At 48.7% G+C, this 20,501-nt stretch overlaps 1 protein-coding gene across 6 annotated transcripts in view; it reads right to left on the reverse strand.

Annotated features, from left to right (window-relative positions):
- The window catches only part of ZNF710 (zinc finger protein 710), a 67,692-nt gene that overhangs the window by 45,101 nt on the left and 2,090 nt on the right, over window positions 1–20,501 (reverse strand). Inside the window, exon 1 of one of the 6 annotated variants that reach the window (XM_025893055.2) lies at window positions 19,824–20,042. The exons of 3 other annotated variants lie outside the window; for them this stretch is intronic. The gene's annotated coding sequence lies outside the window, so the exon portion shown is untranslated. 2 more of the 6 variants (XM_025893056.2, XM_025893052.2) reach the window with 2 other exon arrangements.

The following is a 20,501-nucleotide window of genomic DNA, read 5'->3' on the forward strand; positions in this document are numbered from 1 at the left end:
GAAGTTACCAAGAAGTACCTGAGCAATGATTGGACCTGGACTCTAACCAGCAATGACACCTGAAGATGGTGACCCTTGTGAGGGACCCACAGTCACTCTGGTGCTGGAGGTCCCCTCTGGAGGACGTTCATTCGCAGGAGGCACCCAGGAGAGTCACCCTCATCCTCCACGCTCCCCACTCGCGAACGAGCATGCCCTTATTACTGTGATGGCCAACTTGTTCCTCAAAGGAAAAAACAACAGAATCCAACTACTACAACCGACCCATGCGGGCTTTTTTCTCCCTTCCTACATGATCTCTAAGGCCCACCCCAAAAAACCACATTTTCAAGCCCAGGTCAACTGCTAGAACTGCACTTGGAGCAACTCTGGCCAAACACCCCTCTGGGCCCTTGCAAATGGAAAAGGTGGCTGGCGGTCCCCTTGGCTGTACCACCAGCTCCTGTGGCTCCCCCTCAATACTAGCAGCTCTGGAGATGGAAAGATCCAGAGAGATCCAGAAGCCTGCTCCATGACTGCCCACCCTGAGAAAGAAGCAGGGAGGGAAGCTGAAGGAGACACGGGCAGGGGCAAGAAAGGATGAGAGAGGGAGGGAGAAGGGGGTGTGTGACAGGGAGCGCAGAGGTAGTTCAGGAGTTCCTGGGAGACCCATCCTTTCAGAACCATGAGCCAGTGAGCGCACCGCACAGGTGCAACGGCCCAGCCAGCCACCTGGGCTGACTCCCCCTCTCAACGTTCATTACCATTACCAGGAGTCCCTCACACGGCGGTCTTTCTCCTGTTTCCCTGCCCTCCATTCCCACTGACCCACACCCTCTGCACCGGAAGACAGTGGCAGGAAGGAGGGTTTCAGAAAAGCATGTTGGGGAGGAAGGGGAGACAGGAGGTCCCTCAGGTGTCTCGACTGGCTTCCAAAGAGCCCCTGCCCAGTCTGGTGGGTAGTCTAGGGCCACCTGCGTCATAGGGAGGACACACTTAGAAAGCCGAGGAAAAGAATCCTGACGGAGGTGCCCTTCCCCTCGGGGAACGTATTAAGGTGGCCAAGTAAAGACAGCAAGGGCCAAAAGCAGTGCAGCGGTGGGCAGAGAGATGCGGGTGTGTGCCCAGCTCCCAGCGGTGTCTTGTCTCTGGGGGACGCTCACTACCTGGGTATAGCTCAGGCAAGGGGTGTGGGAGGGTCTCGTGATGCCACCAGGGAAAAGAGCCCCAGACATCCTTTCTCTATAAACCCTGCACCCCGACCCCCCAGCCGCCCTTGCTGTCCCTCTGGCTTCCTACGTCCAGGCAGAGCTCTGCCCATCACCTTGGATGTTCTGAGCAGTGACCTTCAAGCATGTCTATGTTTAAGCCTGATGCTGCCTGCAGACCCCAACTTCCTGCCCTCTGCTCTGTGTGGTGTCTACACAGCGGGTTGACACGACTTGGAGCCATCACCCTTTGGAAAGGGTGTTCTCAGCACGTCAGCCAGCAGAAGAACTTACAGAGGGAGAATGGGAGTGAACTCGTGTTTTTGGTCTAATTTTTATCTAGAAGTTAGCAGGCTCTCCAGTGGCTCATCTGGCCCACCTCTGTATCTCCTGCTTTACTGTTCTGGTGTGTCCTAGGGTTTGGGTGGCAGAGTGGTTCGATGGATGGAGTGTGAACTCTGGACTCAGTCACACCTGGGTTCAAACCCCCCTACCATCCCTTACAGGGACAAGGCCATGGGAAAGTGGCCACCTTTGTGAACCTGCTTCTCTGCCTCTAAAATGAGTCCGGAATACTGTTTCTTGCAGGGTTATTGAATAAAAAGAGTCTAGCCCTGTGATTGGCCCGGAGCAGGTGCTCGCTCAACAAACACTGGTTTTCTTTTTCTTTCTCTTGCCAAGCTTCAGGGAAACCCAGCCTGAAGATCTCATGCACTCATGCAACATTTCAAAAGATCTTCCTACATTCTCAAGTCAATTTGGTAACTATAAATATGTATTAGGAACACACCCTGGTGGAAAAATTTTACTTGGGATTATTTCTTCGTGAGTTTTAAGAAATACAATCAAGCATAGAAAATGTACTTTTGTAAATTATCTGTAAACAACTGGTGCAAAGCTGAAATTTTAGGTGAAATGAGAAGCAATTCAAGCACAAGTGCTATATTTATTCCTCTGAGGGGTTTCTCCACTCTCAGATCAACGTTTCCGAGGGGATTTCCCCACATGAAGTTAACAACAACACAAGTCCCAAGTCCCCTGGTTTATGGCAGTGATCTGTCATGTTGCTTCTTTGCTCAGAGCCCACGGGGGCTCTGCCTAGCCTCTGGATTAAGTCCAAGCCTTTGGACACATTCCCAGATCAGCCCCTCCCTACACCTCCAGCCCCATCTTCTACCATCCCACCTACACATCCTCCCTCCCATCCACACCAAACCACCACTGAGTCTTCAAATGTGCCGGTTCTTTCTGCCTTGGCGTGTTCCAGTACCCAGTGGAATGTTCCTGCTCCCCTTGCCTGCTGAGACTCCCCTAAAGACCACCTCCACCAGGCAGTCTTCTCTGCATACACCCCTGCCCCCACCATATTCCTAACTTCCTGTGCTCTTGTTTGCATATCCAGTATTCCTTCTGGCTAAGGGCTCACTTGGGACAAAAGCCCTGTCATTTCCCTTTATGTCACAGAGTTTGGCACATGGTAGGTACTTGGCAAATGTTTGCTGCTCTAATAAGTGAATAAAGAGATGAGTAAGGAGATTTGTAAGAGAAACGAGAATTCAGGATGGCTCTTCCATCATGAATTGACTTGACAGCCCTGTGGTACACAGGTAATAATGATAACCACGTGTTACCCCTCAGAGAGCACAGCTATAAAAGTAGGCTCATAAACCCATTTCACAGGCCATGAAACCAAGGCTTGGTCGGGAAGGCTGTGCCTCGTTAGGACTGGGAGATGGTAAGCCAAGATGCAAAGCTATGGTTCCCGTGAACCCGAGTCCTATGGCTTAAAGGGACATCCTCCCCTGTGTCTCAGAGCCCACTTCTGTGGGGAGCTTGTGGGGAAAAGAGCAGCTCCCTGTTTCCAAACTGAAAACAGTTTCTGTCCTACAGAGTGCCCCAGGGCCAAGAAGGTGCCAGGGCAGGAGCTGGAACACACAGGAGAGCAAACCCATGACCCTGGTGACCTTGTCTCAGGCTACCCCGAGCCAGGACCCCCCACCCTGGGACCCAGCACTCTCCCCACTGCTAAGGACAGGGTGCCACACCCCCTCTATCAGGGCACTAAAGTTGCCCACTGCTTGTGCCTTTGGCGGGTCTAACACCATTGACAGTGGACCCTCGTCTTCCGCAGGTCTTAACTGGCTAAGAAGCAAAGGGTAAGTTTCATTCTATGTAAGGTGGCAGAAAGGGATCCAGCCAACACGTCACAAATGGGGGGGTAGGATGGCGATGGGCCATTCAGGGACGCAAGGCAGGACCAGACAGGTAAGAGATCTCATCCACCAGACAGATAACGGGGCTACAATGACAAAGGCGCTAGAAGCCATCGCTGGTGCACCGAGGGAAAGGAAGAGCACATTAAATTTTAAACAAAGCCCACCCCAGGGGAAACCTCCAGCCTTCGTCTCCCAGCCCGCGCCTCTCATTTCCAGCACAGGCTCAGAGAAACTGAAACGTCCGTCCCTCATCTCAGGGGGCTGGGTTTTGTGTTTTTGTTTTTTGGAACCCAACGGGCAGTAGCTGGCATGCTGTGTCTCCGGTTAGGAGAGGAGCAGCCTGGTCCTCCAGGAGCCCCTGCGGCCTTCCCATCAGGCCTGGGAAAGGAGGGTGAAGGGGGGCCAGGAACCGGAGCAGAGCGGGTGCGGGGAAGGAGCGGTGACATGCTTGGATGTGTCAGATCTGGGAGGTGGGCACCAGCCTAGGTGTCCCTGGCGGAGTAGAGGAAAGAGGGAAGCTAAGAAGCAGGGAAGGTCCTCAGAGGCCACAGCAACCAAAACTACCATAAAGAACACGCTGACATGCAGGAGGAAGACGGAGTGTGGAGCTGGAACAGGAAGGCCTGATTTAGCCTAAGCAACTGTCACTTCCTCAGTCATTCCATCAAGCTTCCCTGCTGTCCCCCTCTTGCCCCGGCCAAGGCAGTGGTGGTGGGTGGAGGAGTCAGGCTGGCTGGTGGGGCTGAAGGTCTGGGCAGATGCACTCCCCCCTCCCCGGAGGGGGGACAGAAAATCCCCCTGACCTGCAAGCCCAAACCCCAACCCAGGTCGGGAGGAACAGCCTTGGTCTCTGGCCTTAGGGTGGGATGTTTGCTCTAGGAGCATCCTCTTGGAAAAAAGACTGTCAAAGTTCCCCAAGAGACTCTGGAGCCCTCAAAGCCAGCACCGTCCTGGGTGTTCTAAGGATGGGCACTTTGAGGTTTCCCCGGGGAGCCAAAGGCCTGCCCAGCTGCCTGCAGTCAGAGGAGACTCAGCCCTTGAGTCGCACTGCGAGCCAAGGGGCAAGGATGGGACGTTCTCTCTCACAGCTCAGCTCAGGCCTCTCCCCGGCCACTGACTCTCTACCACAGCAGGTGCTCAACATTTGGAAAAGTGATGTCCAAGAAACACACAGCTAGGGTTTAAAAGAAAGGGACTTTGGATTTACCCAAAAGGAGTAAAAAAATACGATATAACCTTTCTGGAGAGCCGTTTAACCATCTGAATCAAGAGCCTTTAGAATGTGTCCGCGGCACAGGGATTCCCTTCTAGAAACGGATCCCAAGGAATGATCAAGGCTGTGGGCAAAATACCCAAGGATGTTCACCACAGCGTTCCTCAGAAGACAGAAAAAGAGGAAATACTGGAAATGTAGGAGGGCTGCTTAACTATATTATGGTCCTTCTGTTTGAAAGAGTATTATGCAGCCCTTTAAAGTGAGCTGGGGGCGATGAGCTTGGGAGGTGTATGGGAGTGTTGAATCACTCTACTTCACACCTGAAACTAATGCAACACTGTATGTTAACTCTACTGGAATCAAAACTAAAAAAAAAAAAAAAAAAATAGGGGCACCTGGGTGGCTCAGTTGGTTAAGCGTCTGCCCTCAGTGTGGCCATGGTCTGGGGGTCCTGGGATTGAGCCCCACAGAGGGCTCCCTGCTTGGTGGGGAGTCTGCTTCTCCCTCTCCCTCTGCCCCTTCCCCCTGCTTGTGTGCGCTCTCTCTCTCTCTAATAAACAAATAAAATCTTTTTTTTTTTTAAAGATTTTATTTATTTATTTGAGAGAGAGAGAGAATGAGAGTTAGAGAGCACGAGAGGGAAGAGGGTCAGAGGGAGAAGCAGACTCCCCGCTGAGCAGGGAGCCCGATGTGGGACTCGATCCCGGGACTCCAGGATCATGACCTGAGCCGAAGGCAGTCGCTTAACCAACTGAGCCACCCAGGCGCCCAAACAAATAAAATCTTAAAATAAAAACTAAATAATATAGTGACTTGGAGGAAGAGATCTAACTCCATGGAAATTTTAATCACAAATTGTTAAGGAAAAAAAAGAGGAACATGAAGGTACACACGGTATGATCTCATTTTAATTAAAAAAATATAGGCTGGAAGGGCATATAATATACTGAAATATTAATAATTACAGAAGGGTTTTGTTTTCTTTTTGCTTGTTTATATTTCCTAAATTTTCTGCAAAGAGCATAAATCTCTTTGTAACAAGAAAAAAAATCAATAAAATCTATTTTCTTAAAAACAAAAGGAAGAGATCCAAGAGCCAAGAGACTGTTCATTCCTTGGACATTCAAACCTGAACTGGATTTGGAAAACAAACAAACAAAAAACAAAATAAAACTGAACAGAGACATCTTAAAATCACCTAAGAATATTTTCAAGAACTAAGGGGTGCTTTCCAGCAAAGACGAATGAAAATCTCTGGGAGGCCGGAGTGAGTGCAGACAGGGTGAGAATCATAAGCAGAAAGCCAACCCCCCCCAGAATACTCAGAACCCAACTTCTCTGTCCAGGTCCTTCAGATAATTGCCACTGGGAGAAGGAAAGGAGAGCAAGCAGCGGAGCCAAGGTACAAAAAGGCAAAACAAACATTTCTTTTGTCCTTCGTGGAGGACGGACAATAGCTGTCTCTTTAGACAGTAAATTCAAAAAGGAGACAGAGGGAGGAAAAAAAAGGCCAGTTCCTAACCTGAGACTGGCTAATCTACCTGGTGATAGGGAATCAGTTTTTACAACCAAGGTATAAAAGCTCTAAAATGGGGGTTTGAGGGCGCCTGGGTGGCTCAGTCGGTGAAGGGTCGAACTCTTGATTTCAGGTCGAGTCATGATCTCAGAGTCATGAGATTGAGCAAAGGTGGGGGGGCGGGGGTTCTGCTCTGGGAGTGGAGTCTGCTTGGGATTCTCTCCCTCTCACTCTGCCCTTCCCCTCTGCTCACACACGTGCACTCTCTCAAAAAAATAAAATAAAATAAAATAAAATAAAATTGGGGTTTGGAAGACAAATTCTGACAAGCTCTGTAACTGAAACAAAAGAATTTAGCTGATGTTACATAGAAGTTTTTCTGGAGAATGAGCTAGAACATAGGCAGATAATGGACTGGAACACTCGGGAGGGCATTAAGAGTACTCAGCACACCATTTACAGAAGTTGGCCTTTGCCTAACAGAGATGACCTAGAGCCCAAGGAAGGAACAATTCCACGGAGGATGGTCTTAATTATTCAAGGGTCAGGAAAACCCAAGGAGGAATAATGGCAGACATCTAAATTTCTCCAGTCCTCTTTATGATCAAAAGTTTTAAAGTCCACCTCTAATATCAAAATGTATTCACTTGAGGAACGTACACTGGGTGCCTCCTACCGGTTCATGCATTCAGCAAACTTTACACGGGGACAGCTCTGTGACGTTTAAGGCACTTTCACATCCACCAGCCAAACAAACAAAAATGGACAGCGTGGGTCATTAGGATGCATCCCTTGTAAAGATGCCAAGTAGCCCTGCGACAGGGAGTTGGACATGCCGGCTCAGGCCCACGGATCCTGAACACTTCTTACCCCCATTAGCATTCCTCGGCCCCAAAGGACTCTGCCTCTTTCTTAAGAAATGATGACTCCAACTCGGAAAATAAATACGACGCCACACACGAGGACAGGTGGTGCTGGATGATCTTGTATCTCCTAAAGACATCAAATTCTTCCCCCGGGTGAAGCTGTACCTATAAATTACAGTCTCGTATTATATATGGCCAACACCTTTAGCTTTGTTCTCCTACAGCATTTCTCCTTGACAAAAAAGAAGCCGTCAATACTCTACTTTGAAAACAGCATAGGAGGGGCGCCTGGGTGGCTCAGTTGTTAAGCGGCTGCCTTCGGCTCGGGTCGTGATCCCAGGGTCCTGGGATCGAGCCCCACATCGGGCTCCCTGCTTGGCGGGAAGCCTGCTTCTCCCTCTCCCACTCCCCCTGCTTGTGTTACCTCTCTCGCTGTGTCTCTCTCTCTGTCAAATAAATAAATAAAATCTTAAAAAAAAAAAAAAAGAAAGAAAGAAAACAGCATAGGAGGTGCTTTTGTGAGACAGAAAAAAGAAAAAAAGAAAAGAAAAGAAAAAGAAGCAAGCAAGCAAGCACTTTTCCTTCCCTTTAATTAAAGGGATGCCATCCAATTGCACCTTTGGATAGAAAAATAGAAACAGAAAATTATTCTTCCAGAATCTTCTACGTACCAAGTGCCTTTAGCCCTAGAAACTTCTCCACCATATAACAAAGTCAAAGCCCCCGCTTCAGGCACCAGGAAGTGTTCCCTGCACCTGGCAGCAGCTGGTACCTACCTGAGGCCAGTTCACAGACAGTAATAAAAGCTCCCTTGAAATAATGTTAAGGTTCAGACACTCTGATAAAAGCTGGGAACTTCAAAGGTAGGACTGCAAAGCCCATCCCTAATCCTCCTCATTGTGTCTGATGTGGCTGGCTGGGCTCTGGGCTGGCTCTACCACCTATTACCTGAGCTTTGCCCCATAGGCATTTGTGAGCCAGCAAGCCAGCTGAGGGAGGTGGGACAGAATTTAGACTCACTCCCTTGGGAGGGGTGGGCCTTTGGCCATGGCGTACAACCACTGGTCTTTGACCAATGGGATGTCAGTTAAAAATAAGGGAAGAAAAACAAGGAGAAAAAAAAACTTATCGGGGCGCCTGGGTGGCTCAGTGGTTAGGCGTCTGCCTTCGGCTCAGGTCATGATCCCTGGGATCGAGCCCCGCATTGGTGTCCCTGCTCCGCGGGGAGCCTGCTTCTCCCTCTGCCCACTCCCCCTGCTTGCGTTCCCTCTCTCGCTACCTCCCTCTGTCAAATAAATAAAATCTAAAAAAAACAAAACAAAAACTTATCTACGGACAGGAGCCCAGTGGTTCTGGAGTGGTAACTGGATTCAATGCAAGGTTCCAAGGCTCTCTCCATGAACTTGAGCAAGTCATTTCAGCTTCAGTTTCTCAGTCTATAAAAATGGTAACCTCACTGGGGGTTGCTGAGGGGAGTAACTAAGATGCCCTGTGTGAAAATGCAGAGCAAAGGTGAGATTCTTCTTCCCTCCCTAACTTCCTTCTTTAAAAAATACTTTTGTTGTTGTTGTTGTTGGGTAGGATGTTCACATAAGGCATAAGATTCAAAATGTAGAAGAAGTAACCTTGCAGAGCTATTGCATAGCCAGGCATTCTGTCCCGTCCTCTGTCACTTAAGAAAACATCTCAGTGACCAGGACCACATCGACCGACCACATCGACACACGGGGAGCTTTCACCTTTTTTTACAGCTGCCCAGAATGACATTGTATGATCATGGGACAATTTATTTACCAGTTCCCTCCTGGTGGACATTAAGGTTTTCTCTTCTTTCTTTCTTTCTTTTTTTGCTTTTTGCTTTTACAAGCAATGAGGCAATGAACCATCTTGAAAAATGCTCATTTTGCATGTTATGCCACATACCTGTGAGAAAAATTCCCAGAACTGGAATTGCTTGGGCACTTTGGATTTTAATAAACACCGTCAAAATCCTCACTATATAATGTGCACTCCATCGACAATTATGAGAGTATCTGTTCCTACTGTGACTTCTCCAGAGTTAACTTGCATCTCTCTAATTAGTAGTGGGCTGAACATGTTCTTACAAGGTTAAGAACCATTTGTATTTCCTTTTCTGTGAACTGTCCATGTTCTTAGCCTATTTTAAATCTTAAGACAAAAACAAAAATCATGAAACACATAGGAAGCAAGCCCTCAAGAGTGGGAATGAGCGGAAGCATCGTATGACAGAACTATTCCTGCAAACACTTCAGGGACTGGAATTATTAGGCTCCATTAGTGAAGCCTGAGACTCTTGATCTCGGGGTCATGAATTCGAGCCCTACGTTGGGCCTAGAGCTACTTGAAAAAAAGATGACATAAAACATAAAAATAGTTGAGCTGTCTTTTTCTTAATGATTTGCAGGAGCTCTTTAGATATTAAGGAAACCAGCTCTATCTATGACCTATGTTGCAAAAATGTTCTCCAGTTTTGAGAACTAGGAGACTCTTTTGATTCCATATATGATGATTTTAGCCACACAGAAATTTTTTACTTGTGTATAATTACATCAATCTTTTCTTTTATGGCTTCTGGGTTTTAAGCCCTAGTATTTCCTGGGTTCATTTTTTTTTATATTTACCATCTTTAAGCCATCTGAAATTTATTGTGTTATAATTGGTTCATTTTTTTTAGAAAGTCATCAAGTTGTCATCTCGTCACAAATTTTTTAAAAATGCTATCTTTCTTTCATATCAAATTACCATTAATTTACCTCTGAGTCCCTTCTCTTTTTCTCTTCCAAATCCTGCTCAGCTGCCTCAAATCATTCTCTTTCTCTCCATGGCCCTCATATCCCTTCATTCCATCTGTGAGCCAAGAGTTGATCCATGTTACCGTGACTGACAATCATGCAAACTGTGCTGAATCTCAGCATCTTAGAACAAGTGTAGATCTCAGAAGCATCCCTTCATTTTACAGCTAAGGACACTGAGGTCCAAAAAGGTGAACTGGACTTGTCTAAGATTATAGGGAAGGCTTGAGCTTGGACTTTTTTTTTTTTTTTTTTAAATTACTATCCAAGAAGAAGAGAAGAATTGATTTTGCCATAAATTCTGCTCAATCAATAGGTATCTATTAAGCAACTACTCTGCCCAACAGTGAATCAGGCACTGGGGCTCTAGAAATAAATGACACAGCTCCGAGCTTTCAAGAAGCTCAGAATCCAATGTGGGGTCTAGACGTACACACCTACAGACTAAGAGGTAAGGCAACAGTGGCCAATAGATGTGGAAGAACAGGTCAATTCTGTAAGGGATGGCATGGGGAAGGCTCAGAAGATACGTAGCCTTTAATTGGGCCTGGCATGACCAGGACTTTTCCAAATATGGGGAGAAAGTATTTGCCAATAGGGGAACAATGAGACTAAGTGGGGTATCTGGTCCTACATAGTCAGGAAGGAAGTAATCTGGCTTCATGTTAGCTGTGGGTGGACTTTCAAAAAAAAAGGCTCCTCTGAGGATCTGTGGTCATTGCCAGGCCCTCAAAACGGCACACTAAGAATTACAAATAAATGGACCCATCTGACGGGCCTTTAGGTGTCTGGCAGAAAGCAACATGTCCTCTGTGAAAGAATGTACTCTCATCCCATACTTCAAAGAATTCTCACAGATAGAATTCTAACAATCATAAATTCACAATCAAAAATCATGAAACACATGCAGGGGCACCTTGTGGCTCACTTGGTTAAGCATGTGACTCTTGATTTTGGCTCGGGTCATGATCTCAGGGTCTTGAGATGGAGCCTCGCCTTGGGCTCCGTGCTCAGCGGGGAGTCTGCTTGAGGATTCTCTCTCCCTCTCCCTCTCCCTCTGCTCCTCCCTCCCTCACGAGTGCTCACTCTCTCTCTCTCTCAAATAAATAAATCTTAAAAACAAAACCAAAAATCATCAGACACATAGGGAGCAAGCCCTCAAGAGTGGGAATGAGCAGAAGCATTGTATGACAGAACTATTCCTGCAAACACTTCAGGGACTGGAATTATTGGATACAGAATCCAAAAATAAGTATGTTTAATGTGATTAATAAAAAATGGGGAATTAAAAACACAAGGAAGGAATCAAGAGATTATTTAAAAAAAACACAAACCACCACCATGCATCCTCGGAAAAGGATAAAATAGAAACAGAAATAAAAAATATAATCATCCAGGTTAAAAACTCCAAGGATGAGCATCAAAAATAATAAGTGCAGTGAAAACATATCCAATATATTAAAATTTGTGAGTTAATATTGATACTAAACATACTTCTGTGGAAGGACTAAACAGAAGATTAGAGATAACTAAAGAATTAGTGAGCTGGAAGACAAGTAAGATATTATCCAGAAAACATTACAGAAAACCAAAAGACTGAAAATGAAATGGAAGTTAAGAAACATAAAGGAGAGAGTAAGACCTACCATACATCTAACTGGAGTTCCCAAGAGAGAGACCAGAGAGAGATAATGATGGAGAGACAATATTCCAAGAGATAACCACTGAAAATCCTCTAGAACTGATAAAAGTCACCTATCTTTGGTTTCAGGAAGCCCAATGAATCCTTAGCCGAATAAATTCAAATCCACTCCTAAGTAAATAATCATGAACTGCAAAACATACAAATGAGCGTGCATGTGTGCGCACACACACACTCACACACACGCATGCACACACATGCACCCCCCCAACAACAACCAGGCAGAAGATATTACTTAAGAAGAACAATAATTGTGCTACCAGTTTCTCAACATCAACACCTGACCAGAAGACAATGGAATACTATATTTTATTTTTAAAAAGATTTTATTTGTTTATTTTGGAGAGAGAGAGAGAGAGCGAGAGCTCGTGGACAAGCAGGGGGAGAGTGGAGGGACAAGCAAGCTCTGCGCTGAGCCTGGACCCAAATCTCAGGACCCTGAGATCACGACCGGAGCCAAAATCAAGAGTTGGATGCTCAACCGACGGAGCCACCCAGGCGCCTCTGGAATATGATCTTTAAATACTCAAGAGAAAATAACTATCAAGCTAATGTTTTATACCCACTAAAACAATACTTTGACAACAAGGATGACATACAATTTTAGCCAAACAGAAACTGAAAAGTTTATGACTAAAAGATCTTCACCACATGCTGTTCTGATCATAGAAAGTAGGTCTTCGATGCAAGGAGAAATCAGGAAACAAAATGGAAGACAGGTGGAAAATCAAAGCAAAGGTTAACTGCACAGGACATTAAAAATAAATGCTTGGGGCACCCGAGTGGCTCAGTCAGTTAAGCGTCTGACTCTTTTGTTTTTTTAGATTTTATTTATTTATTTGAGAGAGAGAGAGAGAGAGAGAGAGTGAGAAACAGCAGGAGAGGGCAGAGGGTCAGAGGGAGAAGCAGGCTTTCCGCTGAGCCGGGAGCCCAATGTGGGACTCAACCCCAGGACTCCAGGATCACAACCTGAGCCAAAAGCAGTCACTTAAGTGATTGAGCCACCCACGCGCCCAAGCGTCTGACTCTTGATTTCAAGTCAGGTCATGATCTCAGGGTCCTGAGATCGAGCCCCACGTCGGGTTCTGTGCTGGATGTGGAGTTGGCTCCCTCTCCTTCTGCCCCTCCCCTCTCCCTCTCTTTAAATAAATAAATAAATAAATAAATGCCTAATTTGTGGAACTGAAGAGCAAAATAAGATGCATCTAAACCACTGTGTGACAACTCAATGTGTCACAACGGTGACTTTATATAAAGCATTCCAAGGTCCTTGCATTATTTAAGAAAAGATACAGACACCAACTAACTTCTGCAGTCTGCATGCGTCAAAAGAATAGAAACAGAGTGTGTAAGCTGCAAAGCAGTAGAGAAAAAAACAGAATGAAGGAAAGAAAAGAAAAAAACCACCTCTTAATCAATTTAAAAAAATGAACAGGGGCGCCTGGATGGCTCAGTCAGTCAGTGGAGTGTGCGACACTTGATCTTGGGGTGGTGGGTTTGAGCCCCATGATGGATGTAGAGATTACTGAAAAATAAAGTCTTTAAAAAATTAAAGAGTGGACAGAGAATCAAAAAAAGAAGAAACAGAAAGCACAAAATAAGATGGTAGAAAGAAATCCATATATATCTGAAACTATAACCAATGTCAACCCAGCTCTGGACTGTTTACAGGATACACGGAGACGGGGACATAAGACAAGAGTCCGAAACCAGAGCCATGGAAGGGAAACGGGCAGCAGAGAACCCTGGCTGAGGCACCAAAGTGCAGCTAGGAGAGGAGGGAATGGCGGAAAACAGTAGCATCAGAGACGGAGGAAGAGTGCCCAGAGTGACAAGCCAACACCCTCCACGACAGTATCTGCTACGGAGAAGTCAGGTGAGTAGAGGCCCCAAAACGGACTGCCAGGTGTGATTAGGGGGTGGGCCAGGGGCCTCTGCAAACACAGGTAGGAATGGGGAGTGAAATACTCTGCTCTTTCAGAGCTGGAGAGAAGAAGCAGGGACAGAAAGGGTGAACTCTTCTCTGTCAAGTCCTAGGGGGGAGAGAGTGATACGGGAGTTGGGGAGAGGCAGGGCCAAAGGAGGATGTGGGATGCTCAGGCCTAGGGAGGCAGCTGGGGGCAGGATACAGGGATCTAGGGCTGGGACCGATGGCAGCCATGCTCCCCCAGTGGTAGGCATAGGCTTCCCAGCTTGGGGCAGGGGTGTTTCTAGGAGGGGTTGTGCAGTGGTGGGGGATGGGAAGAATTCTGAATTTCAAAGGCCACCTGCTTTCAGGTAATGGCAAGTCCACAGTGAACTCGTGGTCTGTGGCTAGTGACGGGAGGTGAGGCATGTAAGCTCCGGGGGCCCCAGGATCAAACATCACAGGGTGGGGTTAGCCTACCAGCAGCACCAGCCTCCAAAGGGTACCTGATGCTTTTCAAGAGGCTGGCGTGGATGTGGTCCTTGTGAGGACGTTGTGACATGGTGCACAAAACCACCACTGAGGTTTGGCTCTTGTTTTTTACCGAACGCACACAGGATAGCCCATTCCATGGCTGCCCTACTGGGAACAGGATGGCGTCATGGATGGCGTTCAGACACCACCCAGAAGACAAACCACACACAACCAAGAGTCATCACAGAAGTTAGTGTCCCGCGTAAATCTGGAGCGTGGACATTCCTGATTTCGGTGGTGATCATTCTTACCGGATTTTGATCCCCTACTTATTACACACTGGGGACACAGAAGGAAGAAAGGGAAAGCAGTATGGCCACAAACATGATCCCCTATTCTCAGCTTCCCACTGCACTGAAAATCCTCACGATTCCAACACCTCTCAGTACTCCCCAAATATACACACAATAGAGCATATAGGTGTAGTATCAGAAACGCCTTTACCGTGACGGTTGCAGAAGACAGAATTAAAACCCCCCTTGAGGTCAACCCACTTCTAACAGTCTTTTTACTCCACTTATAAATATATAGATTATAAAGATAATATATACTGATAAAAATTCACATATTACAGAAATGAATTAAAGAGAAAACAAAAGGCCTCTGTCCTTGGGGGTAACGCACTTGGGGATGGGGGAAGGGTCAGGTCTGCGAGCTACACACATTAATTAGTACATAATAAGAACCAGTCATTTTACCTTTTGAAGCTGCTGATTCGACATAGGTTTTTGGCCCTGCTTTGGCTTGTCACAACCTTTAATCCCCCTTTAGGAATCTACCCCAATCTCTTGACCCCGCCTCACCCTCTATTCGACAGTGCACGTCTTCAAGGATCTCCTGCCCAGTGCTAGAATTTTTAATTTAGCCTGCAGTACTGCGGCCGTCTTTTTAAATTTTTTCTTTTCTTTTCTTCTTCTTTTTTTTTTTTTGAGCAAACAAAAACGAGTTGGGCCCAACAGTGACACAGGCTCTCATGGGCTAGCCCGGCAACCTGGTGCAATGGGTAACCTGTTTCCTCGGGGAAAAACCTTTCTGTTTTATGCATGAGCAACGAACTGGGAGACACATAACTTGTAATCGTAGGGGCCTCCGTAATCTCCATTTCTGTTCTTACCAAAGGAGTTCTCCCCTAGTCCCACCTGCCCTGTTAACGAAGTGAGGCTTTGCAAGCAGGGACGCCCTGGGGCCCACCCATCCGGCGCCAGGCCTGGTTTTGACACTTGACCTCCGGAAAGTTATTCAACCTAAATGACCAGATAATATGGAAAGTGCTTACAATGGTGCCTGGTCCCTAGTAAGTGCTGTGTCATTAAGAAAGTTGGGTGAGATTAGTTCAGAAAGGCATCTGCCCTATAGTTCGGGGAAGCCACAGACCCCTTTGAGGCTGGCAAGAGCTATGGGTCCTCTCCCCAGCAAAGTGCGCACACATCCCCATAACACTCTGCACAGCTGCCTGTGAACTCAAGTACCCCCTCGCCTCCCCGCGCCCCACACTGCAAGGCTCAAGGACCACTCTCAGCCCTCTGGTACTCTCCACACTGATGTGAGCATCTCAGGCGCGAAACTCTGTGGCAACGCTTCAAGTCTCATGTTCACAGGCAATGGACTATTGAGCAACAGCCCCGTTTCAGGTTCCGCTTTTGGCAGAAATGTTACACCTTTCTTCCCCAAAGCCCTTCTGACCCTTGCCCGTTTTGCTCTCGATTCAGGCCAAATCCTCCCTGGGTCACCTTAAGACAATCTCTCAGTGTGCAATAAAGCTCTACCTGCTCTTTGTGAATTATTCTGATCCTTCCCCAACGCTCCCCAAAGGTCGGGCCACTGTGCAGCATCTACTGAAGCCAGGCCACTGCACAGACCCCGTGCTTGCTGGGCACCCTCACCCAAGGCCCCGCAGAGGCGGATGCTGCAGACGCCTGGGCCCTCACTCTTAATAAGCTTGGAAACAGCGCAAACCAGCAAAAGCCAAAGATGACAGAAGCCAGAAGGAACTCACGAAATGATCTAATTCCCTAATTAACCAGAGAAGTGACTTTCCCAGTGGCCACCCCACTCATTCACAGCCAAGCTGAGAACCTCCCGGGTCAGTACTTGGATTCCTTTGGCATTTCTCAGACTTTACCGTGCAGGTGAGTTGTGTGAAAATGCAGTTTCTGCATTTCTAGCAGGCTCCCGGGCCGTGATGCTGATGCTGCAGGTGCTCGGACCACTTAAGAGTAGCAAGGGTTTACGTCAAGGTTAATGGACTATCCCACCCTGGCTAAAGCCTCTTCACCCACCCTTCCTGCGGCTGTTTAAATGCCCTTTCTTCAGGAAAGCCTCTCTTCCCCTCCATGCTCCCTGATTATCAGCTCCCATGGCCTCTGTACTTTTCCCTTTGAAGTGTTTATAACAACTGTAATTAAAGAGTATTTGTGTAATTATTAGTTCAGTGTCTGTCTCCCAGGGAGACTACAAGCTCCATGAGGTCGGGCCCAGCACAGAGACCGGCAAATCACACTGTCAATAAAAGGGGAGCTGTTGTGCTCTGTAATAGCCTGGACCAGCATCCTCGAGTAGAAAGGGAAGGTTTACACCCGTGGAAAACACCTTCTGGAGGCCTCAAGGCCAACAGTGATACTTGTAGCTTTAGAATTCCCAGCAGTTTCAAATACATACCAATTAAAATTTAAGTTGAAAAGCATAGTTCAAAAGAAAAACGTCTCCTAAATGTTTATCAAGTGCAAAATAGTCCCAGATCTGTACTAGCTACTCTACTTGGGGAATGGTTAGGCCTCCCAAAGAAGCATTCCCTTCGAATCTTCCTTGGGTAAACGGTCTTTGAGCACTGCGCGGGCTCCGGCATCAGGAGCAGGGAGCACGCCCCCTGACCAGCCTCACTCCACTGCAGACCAACAGTCTCTTTTTGAATTTTTCTGCTGCCATCCTTTTGAGGAACTCCAAAGCTCTGAGTGCTCAGCTCTAGGGAGGCAAAGTCTGAAGCCAGACAGCCCAGGTTCAGGGATCAGCTCTGTGTCCTTCAGCAAGTGACTCAACTCCTCTATGCTCTAGTTTCCCCATCTGCCAAATGGGAATACTAAGGGACATGATACACACACACATAGCACAAGCCTGGCCCCAGATACACGATTATTACTATTCTCCCTCTATCCAGCGCAATTTGAGATCTCTCTATTGTTTTGCACAATCTCTACCCCGTGGCTCCACCTATTTCGGATCGACTCTTCCCAGCTGCTCCTGCCTTACCTGTCTAGAGCTTGTTTGAAGCCATGACTCACTGCAAAACTCTGCAGGTCCCATCAATCACCTTCCCATCCCCGCCTCTGTGTGTCACTCACGGGTTCCTTCTGGGAGGGAGGTCTTTTTCCCAATGCCCAGGACACTTATTCACCAAGTATCATTGAGGGCCCACCACGTGGGCACAGGGGCTCAGCAATGAACAAAGGCTTTCTACCCTCACGAGCTAACATTCTAGTAGGAGATCTGACCCATGAACAAACATCAGTTCAGGTCTCTGGCTCTTCCCTACACCCCCATTCTTCTCGGCAGACCAATCCTAAATAAACTGCACACAAGTACAAAGCATGAAGAAAGCATGCCAGATCCAAAAGTGCTGAGTGTGACTTGGGAATATCCTGATGATTAAAATGCTGCCCCACGGAAGGGGGGGCCTTCGGTCCTGGTTCCCCCTAGCAGTCACGCCGGCCTGTCAAATCCTCCAGAACAGTACATGTGTAACACACCTGGGCAATAAGGTGCTCCGTTTACCTGTCCCCTGCAGGTAGCATACACCGATGGCTTTATTCTCAGAGCCACACTCTTTGGACAGAGCCTGATTTGGGACCCCCAGCAGGAAGAGAGGCCCTGGCCTTGTGCTGAAGAACACTGGAAATGGACTCTGAAAGCTCAACATTCAAATGCTGGCTCTGTCAACAGAGTGTGGCCCTAGGCATGGAGCTTTTCTCCTGCCTCGGTTTCTCTTAGACAATCTCTAAGGTGTCTTCCAGCTTTGAAGTCTAAGGGTTGAGATCAACCATCATTAACATGAGACTCAACAGATTCAGAGATTCCTTAACTCAGCAACATGAGCCCCAGGTCTGGGACCTGGTGGTGAGCAAGCCAGATGAGGCGCCTGTGGGGAGCATCCCCCGAGATACACCTGACTTCTCCTTTGTTTATTTACTCCCTTCTAACTTCAAACTTGAACTTTTTAAGCAGACTCCGACAGAAATATCTCTGGGCTACAAGGCAAACCTAAAATAGAAGTCGTGCAAAATCTCTGGTGGTCCCATTAGTTTCCCTTCCTTCAACTCAAGAACCCTTCCAGACCTTGTCTGTGTCCTTGTCTCTAGACAGCGAGACTAAAATAAGTCTCCTTGGTAAGGGGGCGCCTGGGTGGCTCAGTCGTTAAGCGTCTGCCTTCGGCTCAGGTCATGATCCCGGGGTCCTGGGATGGAGCCCTGCATCGGGCTCCCTGCTCCGTGGGAAGCCTGCTTCTCCCTCTCCCGCTTCCCCTGCTTGTGTTCCCTCTCTCGCTGTGTCTCTCTCTGTCAAATAAGTAAATAAAATCTTAAAAAAAAAAATTCTCCTTGGTAGGAAATGCTTGGTTGGAATGGAAGTGACCCAAGAACGGAACAAATGGCCTGTTGGCCACACACCACAGGACAAGGACTCACCTAAGAATCTGCCTGGAGAAGAGTGAGCACCTGCCCTCACTTCAACTCACTGCATCTCCCTCCATAGACAGGTGGGCAACCAGGCGAGACTGCAGGAAAGAAGATGTGACCCAAATGTCCAGCTCCCCCTACTCAAAAGAAAGCAGCTCTACTCCCACTGCCCTCGTGTGAGAAAGCCAGATCCTGCAGGTTTCGGGAGCACAGATGCAGCTGGAGCTATAGGTGATCAATTAGGGGTCAGGCAGGTGCTTGGTCAGGGTGACACGTGGCCTATGGGCCAGTTGACAAAACCACCAAGAAAACTCTAGAAAACAATATTCACTTTAAAGCAAACAAGAAAGGTACAATCATACTAGGTCTCAAAAAATCAAAACTGGACAGGCCCATGGCTTGATCACAAACACTAAAAATACAGTTTCTAACGTCTAATGACAATTAGGGGTGGTTTTCTTCCCTTCTCCCATAAGACCCGCTCCTTTGAAGGCCCCCTAGATAAGAGCACAACAGGGATGCAGGCCCAGGAGCCCTCTACTTGGGAGAAACGAACTTTGACTGTTTTTGCTTACACGTGTACAAAGGCAGAACTCAAAGAGTAGCTTCAAAGTTGGCTGGGTGACCCCCAAGGGTGCAAAGTCCTGCTCTGCACACCTGTGGGGGAATTTTTGTGAATTTCCCAGGCGCCCACGGGAACCGATTACGTCCCCTCCAGGTCGACAACTGCTAGGAGTTTCCACTTTGCTCAGAAATAAAAGGCGCTCAGGGTGTTCTTAGCAGTTAGGGCGCTCAGCCTGCAGCTCAAAGGTGGGCCACCAGGATGGTCACTCACTGGACCGCTCAGACTGGCAAGGACGAGCACCTCGCAGTGTCCCTGTGAAAACGCACCCAGGCTACGGCTCTGCCTTTGCCCCAACCAACGCAGAGCTTAGAGATACACCAAGGACCGTTTCGGGTTAGTTAAAACCCACGCCAGCACCTCCCTGGCCTCTTAAATCTTCCCAAACTACAGCTCAGACTGGAGGGAAGCAGTTGCAGCCACCATAAAAGTCATCTTAAAAGGCAAGTTGGAAAAAACCCCCGATACGCACTAGTTAGCAAGTCCGCAGTTAGGGGGACGGTGGCACCAGGGCCGGATCTGCGGGATCCGCGCGCTTGTAGGGGCTGCCCCGTCGGTCCCCGGGTCCCCGCGCTCACCCGGCAGCCTCCTGGCCCCCTAGTCTGACGCCGGCGATCACACCCCACAGCTCTGTCCAATTAGGAAAATGACCGCGAGGAGACAGAGAGGGGCGACGAGGAAGGGGAAGTGAGACTAAGGAGCCTGGGGACAGGCCGTGGGGACCCCGCCAGCCGGCGAGCGCCTTCAACAGGTCCCCCGGCCGGGGCGCCCCGACGCCGGCCGGGCCGGGGTCCAGCAGCGCACGACGTGCGGCCGCCGGCTGCCCTCCGGGGCGCCCCGATTCCCCCCCCCTCCTCCGCGGCGGCGCGCTCGGCCCTCCCCCACCCCCCCCACCCGGGACGGCGGGGACGCGCAGCAACCCCCCCCCCCCCCCCGCCCCGGAGAATAAAGTTTGTGGGCAGCCGCAGGGGCGGGGCGGCGCGGCGAGGGGGTGAAACTTTGAGTCCCGGGCCGGGTGTGGGGGGAGCGCGCGGGGCGCCGAGACACCCACGTGCGGGCCCGGGAGCCGCCGCCGCCGCCGCCGCCGCCGCCGCCGCCGCCGCCGCCGCCGCCTCCCCAGCCTCCCCAGCCTCCCGCTCCGCCGCGGCCGCCGCCGCCGCCACCACGGCGCTTTCCTTTCATTTCTGCTTCTCTCTCCCTCTCTCTCCTCTCTCTCTCCTCTCATTCGCGCGCTCTCCTCGCTCTCGCCCTCTTTC

The sequence above is a fragment of the Callorhinus ursinus genome, unplaced genomic scaffold, assembly GCF_003265705.2.
Source record: "Callorhinus ursinus isolate GAN/ISIS: 27379988/994484 unplaced genomic scaffold, GSC_fseal_2.0 scaffold45, whole genome shotgun sequence".
Classification (NCBI taxonomy): domain Eukaryota; kingdom Metazoa; phylum Chordata; class Mammalia; order Carnivora; family Otariidae; genus Callorhinus; species Callorhinus ursinus.